Source organism: Brassica napus, unplaced genomic scaffold (genome assembly GCF_020379485.1).
Source record: "Brassica napus cultivar Da-Ae unplaced genomic scaffold, Da-Ae ScsIHWf_122;HRSCAF=219, whole genome shotgun sequence".
NCBI classification, from domain to species: domain Eukaryota; kingdom Viridiplantae; phylum Streptophyta; class Magnoliopsida; order Brassicales; family Brassicaceae; genus Brassica; species Brassica napus.
The window spans coordinates 1-10,349 of record NW_026014652.1 but is presented as its reverse complement, the minus strand read 5'-3'; positions in this window follow the sequence as shown (position 1 = coordinate 10,349).

Genomic DNA, 10,349 nt, shown 5'->3' with positions numbered 1-10,349 from the left:
GTTCTGCTCAGACTATACAAGTTCAGTTCGGTTCTAGTCAGTCTACCATAGTTCAGGACAAGATCAGACTGAGTTCAAATCGGTTTACTCAAGGCCAGATCAAAACATCATAGCTGGTGATTCTAAGAGGTTGATTCAAACCGAAATTAATCAAAATCTAAACTATATCACCACTTAGAGAACTGATCCGACCAAGTTCTTATGTAAACATCAACTAGCTCTGATCAAGACATGACTGAGGTAAGAGACCAAAGCTTACCAAGATGAACCAAAGGACTAGATGGCCTTAGCTGATCCTCTTCTCCAAGGTAAGCTTGTGGCTGGACTGATCAAAGAGAAAGATCAAGGTCTGATCATGATCTGAACTCAACTAGGTCTAGGGTTTTATTTAAAAATCTCACCTTCTGATCTTTCTCAAGGTAACAAACTGAGCTAAGGTTGAAGATTAGGTCACCACCAATTTTTTTTTATTTATTTTCCTGATTTTTCTCACTGATTTTTCTGTTCTTCTTTCTCTCTTTCTCTCTGAAATTCTCTAGGTTTTTCTGCAGGGTTCTGAACGTGGGAAGCAGCTGGAGAGGGGTTAAATATGAGGTGAGCTTGCTTCAGGTGAGGGTTTCACTCAGGACAAAGCTAAGCTGAGTGGGGACAGCTGGCCAGCTGCTTCAGCACTCTCAGCACAAGCTGCTGTCCTTTCCTTAACCTGAAGAAACTCCAGCCTTTTCATGTTCTTCTCACATGACAATCTAAGAAACAAGGCAAGCAGGCAGCTTGTGATTGTCATGTGACAGTTACTGAAGAAGCTAGACAAGCAGGCAGGTGCAAGTCATGTGATTAAAGACTGAGCAAGCAGGCTGGTGGAAGACATGAGTCTGGTCCAAAATTAATTGTAGCAGTTGGTTGATAATTTTCAATAATTTTTCAACCAAATATTCCTTGTCTTTGGCTCTCGTCTTGTTCTCGGAAAATCTCTTCCAGTTTAATAAAAATTCGACCAAAATATTTAAGACTCGACCAAACTATCAAGTGAAGGTCTTTCAACCACAAGACAGTCCCTTCGAGGAATTAATCTACCGGGTCGATCTTTATATTTTATTAATCGTTGTTGAACCAACTAAAAACTGGTAGAGCGGGATTTTTCTCAACCAAAAATTTATTGGCTCATAAGGGTTATTACAATGGCTGTCCATCAGTACACATATCAGCACGCTGGTCCTTGGACTCAGCACGCTAGACCTTCCTGTACACATATCAGCACGCTGGTCCTTGGACTCAGCACGCTGTCTGTTCAGTACACACAGGACGTCTGTTTCCCCATGATCCATTCTGATCACTCACTTCATCGAGCTTCACCTGGATCTTCTCCAGCTACCAGCTCGCTTGTCCAGCTCCTTTGAGCTTGTCTCCTTCTTGGATTAGCTATGCCTTAGCTCCCTGATGCCCTTAACCATACCTTCAGGCCATGATATACTTATCTTTAGGTCATATGACCTGAATGGTGCGTTTCCTCGCACTGCAGTCCGTCCGGACGATCCTATCCAGGATCGCGGACATGACAAGTCTCCCCCACTTACGAAGGATACGTCCTCGAATCCAGTGGTGTTAACCTCTTGTCTCATGACAAAGGTTCCATCCGAACTCCTTTGTACCCGGAACATGGAGCATGCTCGATTGGTTCTTTCTAATCAATTCGTTGCATCTCCCACCTTGTTCCTTCTCACTGACCACCTCTTGGTCATCACATACACAACAAGTCTCCCCCACTTGATAGATATTTAACCCAAAATCTTATCAAGTGGTCCATCAAGCACCCATACAAAGACATGACTTGTGTCACTGACCCAACTCTCCAGGTTGCGTTCGTAGTAGACACCAAGTCCATGTAGAACGCTCTAGTTCCATGACCAGATCAAATTCAGTACCTAGGAACATACTGAGTACTCAAGTCTTAGTAGATTCAACCAATCTCCAAGCCACTCGATGCACCAGCCAAGTCCTAGCGAACATGTTCCAATCTTTAGGCTGGTCACTCTACCATGAGTCCTAACAGATTGTTCTGTTCCCTTAAGTCCTTCCTGGACAATAAGGTTTATGATTCCAGCAATTCATCAATCCTAGGTAAAGGGTACTTGTTCTTCCCAGTCACCCTGTTCAAACCCCTATCATCAATGCACAACCTAAAGCTACCATCCTTTTTCTTAACAAATAGGACTGGTGCTGTCATGTCCCCGATCCTAGATAGGATCGCCCGGACGGGCCATGGTGCAGGGAGACGCACCAGTCAGGTCATTAGACCTTGAGACAAGCGTATCATGGTCCTGAATGAAGGTTAAGGGCATCAGTCAGCTGAGACTTAACCAGGATACGATGGAAACAAGGGTAAAGGAGTTGAGTGAGTGTTTAGGCAGCTGGACGAGTGTTGGTTTGAGTTCAATCAGCTCGGTTCAGCTGGTATTCAGTTCACCATGATCTGTTCAGCTCACAGGAGCTGGTGGACTAGCTCACTCAGCTGGGAACAGCTGGAGGTCAGCTCAATCCGGTGAACGGTGCGTTCTGGTTCGGATCAGTGTGGACGAGTCCGGGACGGTTACTGGGCGAGCCGATGGTCCGGGTGCAGGAGGGTTCGACCAAATTGGTCTTAGGCTTGGGACAGGGAGTGGGCAAGCTTCCAGAGTGTGAGCTGAGGCTCAGTGATCGATTTGTCAAAGGAAGAAAAGGGGAGAAACCGCCATTGGGCGGTTATGGGACGGTTTTGGGAAGAAGGGATGTGATTTTGGGTAACTGTTCGCCCAGGCGGTTGGGGACAGTTTAAGTCGTCCTCTCTCTCTCATTTTTGCCATTCTGGTTGATTTTTACTCACTTTCACACAGAGAGAAACACAGAGAAAATTCAAGAGAGAAAGAGAGACACAAACCTTGGATTGGCCGATATGATCCAAGAGATTGTTCTTGAGTGTTCCTGGTGTGTTTGGGCGTGTGATCAAGAGGATGGATTTGAGGCAGAAAGACAAGGAGAAGGCAAAGGAGAAAGAGAAGGAAGTCGCCCCTGGAGACCGAACTCCTAAGGTGAGAGGTGTGGCCAAGAGTAACCGGACAAGGCCGCGGATGATGGCCGTGTGAGTCTGGCCGGTTTGGATCGATTGGCCACTCCTTACTCTGACTTCTTCTACTCTGTTTTCTTCATATATATTGTACTATCGATTGTTTTATGATATTACAGGGAAGGATCTATCGATCTTAAGGCCTTGGCCTGATCAAATCCCCATGAAAGCCCCTTGTTCTTGTGTGGGATGTTCATGGCCGAGATAACTATGATCTGAGCCGGTTCTTTTGAATCTGATTATGGGAATATTTTTCTTCTGAATTGTCATGATTTATCATGAATTTTATTTGGTATTTGGATCTCTTTTTAAAGGGGTCAGATTTGACATTTTTGATGATTGTTCTTGACTAGATTGGATCCGACCATGCAATGTGAACTGATTCTTGTTTTGTAATCTAACCTTTGATTGTGTGTTTGTTTGTGTTGGATCCAGGACCAGAAATGGACCGTGGTAAGGGAAAAGCACCATGAGGACCGCGGCCATGGGAAGATGTGTGGTGATTGGGTTGATTCTGAAAATTGTGTAATTATTGTAGCCTATTGTGCAACTTGTGAACTTATGCGATTCTAGTGTGTGATATATTTATTAGGATGATGAATGATGTATGAACCTTGGTTATTATCTATGAAATATCTATTTGCCCTAGTCGATGTTGGATTGTTTAAGTGTGAATGTTGGAACCTCAAAACTCTGAAAAAGACTTAGAATTATTTAACACTTGAACTTGAATATGTAAATGAAACTGGTTGCATTGTTTGGTGAAGCCGCGGTCTGGTTGGATTGGGGAATCCAGGATCGGGTCTTACAAGTTGGTATCAGAGCATTCTTGATTCTAGGATTTGTTGGGTTATCCTAGCTCACCACACACTTGGCCGTTTGGACTCATGGTGAGATAGTTGGGTTCTAAGTAATCTTTTGTACTGATTAACTTAGGAGTGATTGAGGTTTGTGTGTTCAGTTGTGGACTAACCTTTTGTTTGTGTTTGTAACTCCTAAGGGTACAAGAAGGTATAAATCTCGGAAAGGAAAGGAGGCAATTGGAGCGTCTGGAGCAGTGGGGCAGGATGGTGCTGAACAGACCGGAGTGTTACCAGCTGGAACCATTCCAACCACAGTGCTACCCGCTCTGGTGGAGGAGGTGGACAATGCAACCGGACTTCCAGTGGGTCCAACTCTTCCTACTGAGGTTAATGAAACTAATGTGGACGAGCAGCAAGAGCAAGTCCATGGAGACGATACTGGGTCGTCCAACGTTGGTGCTGGGAGTGGCCAGAATGTTGATGCAAACAATGTTCGGGTCACTGGTGCCGAGGAGGTCATTGAGCCGACCATAAGGGGCTTGGTGGAGGCTATGCAGATCATGGGAGCTCAGATAGCCTCCTTGACACAGGCGTTCACACCATTGGTGAACTCGTCCGTGGGACAGGCTAATCCCCCGGTTCGGGTTGCTGCTGGAGTGGCTGATGTTGGTGCTGGCCGTGTGGCTGAGGTGATTGAGATAGACCCACCGGTCAGGCCAGTGCATGGTATGGACTACCTGAAGGTGCTGGAGCATATCTCCAAGTTGGGAACCAAACACTTTGCTGGAAGTGTTGATCCTATGGAGGCGGACGAGTGGAGAACCAGGTTGGTTCGAAACTTCAAGTCCACACGATGTCCTGAGGATTACCAGAAGGACATAGCAGTACACTTCCTGGAGGGAGATACACATAATTGGTGGTTAGCTTTGGACAATCGTACCAATGGTACCATTGAGCACTTTGCTGACTTAGAGGTTGAGTTCAACCATAAGTACTTTCCTGCTGAGGCGTGGGATCGTTTGGAGTCCAAGTTCCTGGACTTGACTCAGGGACGGAGGACTGTTCGTGAGTATGAAGAAGAGTTCAACCGACTCAGGAGGTATGTGGGAAGAGAACTGGAGGATGAGAAGGTTCATCCGAGGCCTAAGGGTGGAACTTCGAACCTACTGTTCTGTTTGTAAGTTCCACACGGTTTCTGAGTTGGTTGAGAGGATGGCCTTGCTGGAGACCAACCTCTCCAAGGAGGGTAAGCAGAAGCTGAAGAGTGTGGTGGTATCCTCGGGTCAGAGTGGTGACAAGAAGAGGAAGAGGGACTCGACCGAGGAGGGTAAAACCTCAAGTGGTAGGTCAGAGTGCCCTAAGTGTGGTCGATACCACGGTGGAGAGTGCTGGAAGGCCATGGGTGCCTGTACTGGATGTGGTAAGATGGATCACTCAGCCAAGGATTGTCCAAGCCCATTGGGTGAGTCCAGGACATGTCACCACTGCGGCCAGAAGGGCCACTACCGCAGGGATTGCCCTAAGTTGCAAGGCAACCAAAGTAAGGGACGTGGAGAGGCTAGCAGGCCAGTCCAGGGACGAGGCCAGACCTCAACACCTCGTGTGTATGAGCTATCCAAGGATGTGGATGGGACTCAGCCTTTCCAAGTGATCACTGGTAACATTCTAGACTACTACTTTTACAATTCCAGTAGAATTGCATGGTATGGAACCTAGGATGGATAGATATACTTTGATGGGTCTTGTGTAGGGACCTTAACTATTGGTGGTGTGGAAACACACACATTATTTGATACTGGAGCTACACATAGTTTTGTGAGTCCAAGTATGATAGGAAAAGGTTTGTTCCAGTATGGAACATGGGATGGTCCTGAACGAGTGAGTGCGGCCGGAGGGCAAGTTATGAACTCACTCGGTCTGGTTAAGGACATCCCTGTGGTGATCTTGGATAGGCCGATGCCTATAGATCTGATTGTTGTCCCCCTCAAGCATCATGAAGTGATCTTGGGCATGGACTGGTTGGGAAAGTATCGGGCAACTCTAGATTGTCACCGGGGAAGGGTGCAACTTGAGAACGAGTTTGGACCCCCGATTAAGTACCAAGGAATCAAGCCAACCTCTTGTAGTTTGGTGGTTTCAGCAGTCCAAGTAGAACGGATGCTTGGAAATGGTTGTGAGGCCTTTTTGGCTACCATTTACACTGATGAGGTTGTAGGGGCCTGTGACCCAGAGGGTATACCGTTGGTTCGGGAATTTCAGGATGTGTTTGGGGCACTACAGGGCATTCCCCCTGATAGGGCTGACCCATTCATCATTGAATTGGAACCTGGAACGGCCCCATTATCAAAAAGTCCATATAGAATGGCACCAGCTGAGATGGCAGAGCTGAAGAAGCAACTTGAGGAGTTGCTTGAGAAGGGGTTCATACGCCCTAGTGTATCACCTTGGGGAGCACCAGTCCTATTTGTTAAGAAAAAGGATGGTAGCTTTAGGTTGTGCATTGATTATAGGGGTTTGAACAGGGTGACTGTGAAGAACAAGTACCCTTTACCCAGGATTGATGAGTTGTTGGATCAACTCCGTGGAGCCAAGTGGTTCTCCAAGATTGACCTGGCCTCTGGGTATCATCAGATCCCCATTGCACCAGATGATGTGAGGAAGACAGCGTTCCGAACTAGGTATGGCCACTATGAGTTTGTGGTTATGCCGTTCGGACTGACCAATGCACCTGCTGCATTCATGAAGATGATGAACGGCATCTTCAGGGAATACTTGGACGAGTTTGTGATCATCTTCATTGATGATATACTCGTGTATTCCAAGACAAAGGAGGACCATGAAAGACACCTTAGGGCGGTGTTGGGCCGCCTGAGAGAACAGAAGCTCTTTGCTAAGCTAAGCAAGTGTAGTTTCTGGCAGAAGAGCATTGGGTTCCTTGGACATGTGGTGTCTGATAAAGGAGTCTCAGTGGATCAAGATAAGATCAAATGTATCCAGGAATGGCCACAGCCAAAGAATGCTACGGAAGTTAGAAGCTTCTTAGGGTTGGCTGGTTATTACAGGAAATATGTCAAGGGGTTCTCGAGCATAGCTCAACCTATGACTAAGCTGACAGGCAAGGACGTGAGGTTCACATGGTCTGAGGAGTGTGCGAAAAGTTTTGCAGCACATGGTCTGTTGCCTGAGGCTGATCAGCCTTATGTGGTGTATACGGATGCATCCATAACCGGTCTTGGTTGTGTTTTGACACAACATGGGAAGGTGATAGCCTATGCTTCCCGACAGTAAGGAAGCATGAGGGTAACTATCCGACCCATGATTTGGAGATGGCTGCAGTAGTATTTGCATTAAAGATATGGAGATCATATCTTTATGGTGCCAGGGTGCAAATACTCACAGACCATAAGAGCTTGAAGTACATATTCACTCAGCCTGAGTTAAACTTAAGGCAGAGGAGGTGGATGGAGTTTGTTGCAGATTATGATCTGGACATAGCTTATCATCCTGGGAAAGCTAACCTAGTGGCTGATGCTTTGAGCCGCAGAAGGGCTGAAGTGTCATCTGAGAGGGAGGCGGATGAACTGGAAGGGATGATCAGGTCCTTGAACCTCAACACCTTGGTTGGTTCAGATGAGCCATTGGGGTTGGAGGCAGTGAACCAGGCCGATCTCCTGACCAGGATCAGGCAAGCACAGGGCCTGGATGAAAATCTAAAGAAGGTAGCCGCCAATGACAAGACCGAGTACCAGACAACTGACAATGGTACCATCTTGGTCAATGGGAGGGTCAGTGTTCCTAATGATAAGGAACTCAAAGAAGAGATTATGAGACAGGCTCATAAGTCTAAGTTTTCAGTTCATCCTGGACTGAACAAGATGTATAGGGATCTGAAAAGGTACTACCATTGGGTGAGGATGAAATCTGATGTTGCAGAGTGGGTGGCTAAGTGTCCCACTTGTCAACTGGTGAAGGCAGAACATCAGGTTCCCAGTGGTCTACTTCAGAACCTACCCATACCAGAATGGAAATGGGATCACATCACAATGGATTTTGTGACTGGGTTTCCCACGACCAGGAATAAGAAAGATGCAGTATGGGTTGTGGTTGATCGGCTAACCAAGTCGGCTCATTTCCTGCCTATCAAGAAAGGGGATGGGGTCGACAGGATTGTGCAAGTGTACCTAGACGAGATAGTGAGGTTGCATGGTGTTCCAGCAAGCATTGTCTCGGACAGGGATCCAAGATTTACATCTTATTTCTGGCAGGCTTTCCAAAAGGCCTTGGGAACCAGAGTGAATATGAGCACATCTTATCATCCTCAAACGGATGGGCAGTCTGAAAGGACAATCCAAACCTTGGAGGATATGCTAAGGGCGTGTGTGTTAGACTGGGGAGAGTCTTGGGAAAAACACTTACCCTTAGTGGAGTTTGCTTACAACAACAGCTTCCATACAAGCATTGGTATGTCGCCATATGAGGCTTTGTATGGTAGGCCGTGCAGGACACCCCTATGCTGGACCCAAGTGGGGGAGCGTAGCATGTTGGGTCCTGAGATTGTAGAACAGACCACTGAGAAGATCAGGATGGTCAAAGAGAAGATGAAAGAGGCGCAGGACCGCCAAAAGAGCTATGCAGACAAGCGTAGGAAACATCTTGAGTTTGAGGTCAATGACCTGGTGTATCTCAAGATGATTACCTTTAAGGGTAGGACCAGGGTTTCTGGACGAAAGAAACTGGATCCTAGGTACTTGGGTCCATTCAGGATCATAGAGAGAGTGGGTGCAGTGGCATACAAGTTAACTTGCCATCAGCAATGGATGCATACCACAATGTGTTCCATGTATCCCAACTCCGGAAATGCTTGTCTGAACAAGACATTGTCTTGCCCGAGATTCCTGCTGACCTTGGTAAGGACCTGGCTTTGGAAACCTTGCCGGTTCGGATTGTGGATCGGTCAGAGAAAGCTATGAGAAAGAAGACAGTTCCCATGATCAAAGTGGTGTGGGATTACAATGGTAAGGACCTCATCACTTGGGAAACAGAAGCAAAAATGAAAGCTATGTATCCGGATTGGTACATACAATTTCTTCCTGAGGAAACACTTAACATGGATTCGAGGACGAATCCCAAGTTAGTGGGGGAGACTTGTCATGTCCCCGATCCTAGATAGGATCGCCCGGACGGGCCATGGTGCGGGGAGACGCACCAGTCAGGTCATTAGACCTTAGACAAGCGTATCATGGTCCTGAATGAAGGTTAAGGGCATCAGTCAGCTGAGACTTAACCAGGATACGATGGAAACAAGGGTAAAGGAGTTGAGTGAGTGTTTAGGCAGCTGGAGAGTGTTGGGTTTGAGTTCAATCAGCGGTTCAGCTGGTATTCAGTTCACCATGATCTGTTCAGCTCACAGGAGCTGGTGGACTAGCTCACTCAGCTGGGAACAGCTGGAGGTCAGCTCAATCCAGTGAATGGTGCGTTCTGGTTCGGATCAGTGTGGACGAGTCCGGGACGGTTACTGGGCGAGCCGATGGTCCGGGTGCAGGACGGTTCGACCAAATTGGTCTTAGGCTTGGGACAGGGAGTGGGCAAGCTTCCAGAGTGTGAGCTGAGGCTCAGTGATCGATTTGTCAAAGGAAGAAAAGGGGGAGAAACCGCCATGGGCGGTTATGGGACGGTTATGGACGGTTTGGGAAGAAGGGATGTGATTTTTGGTAACTGTTCGCCCAGGCGGTTGGGGACAGTTTAAGTCGTCCTCTCTCTCTCATTTCTGCCATTCTAGTCGATTTTTACTCACTTTCACACAGAGAGAAACACAGAGAAAATTCAAGAGAGAAAGAGAGACACAAACCTTGGATTGGCCGATTTGATCCAAGCGATTGTTCTTGAGTGTTCCTGTGTGTTGGGCGTGTGATCAAGAGGATGGATTTGAGGCAGAAAGACAAGGAGAAGGCAAAGGAGAAAGAGAAGGAAGTCGCCCCTGGAGCCGAACTCCTAAGGTGAGAGGTGTGGCCAAGAGTAACCGGACAAGGCCGCGGATGATGGCCGTGTGAGTCTGGCCGGTTTGGATCGATTGGCCACTCCTTACTCTGACTTCTTCTACTGTGTTTCTTCATAATATTGTACTATGGATTGTTTTATGATATACAGGGAAGGATCTATCGATCTTAAGGCCTTGGCCTGATCAAATCCCCATGAAAGCCCCTAGTTCTTGTGTGGGCTGTTCATGGCCGAGATCACTATGATCTGAGCCGGTTCTTGAATGATTATGGGAAATTTCTTCTGAATGTCATGATTTATCATGAATTTTATTTGGATTTGGATCTCTTTTTAAAGGGGTCAGATTTGACATTTTGATGATTGTTCTTGACTAGATTGGATCCGACCATGCAATGTGAATGATTCTTGTTTTGTAATCTAACCTTGTGATTGGTGTTTGTTTGTGTTGG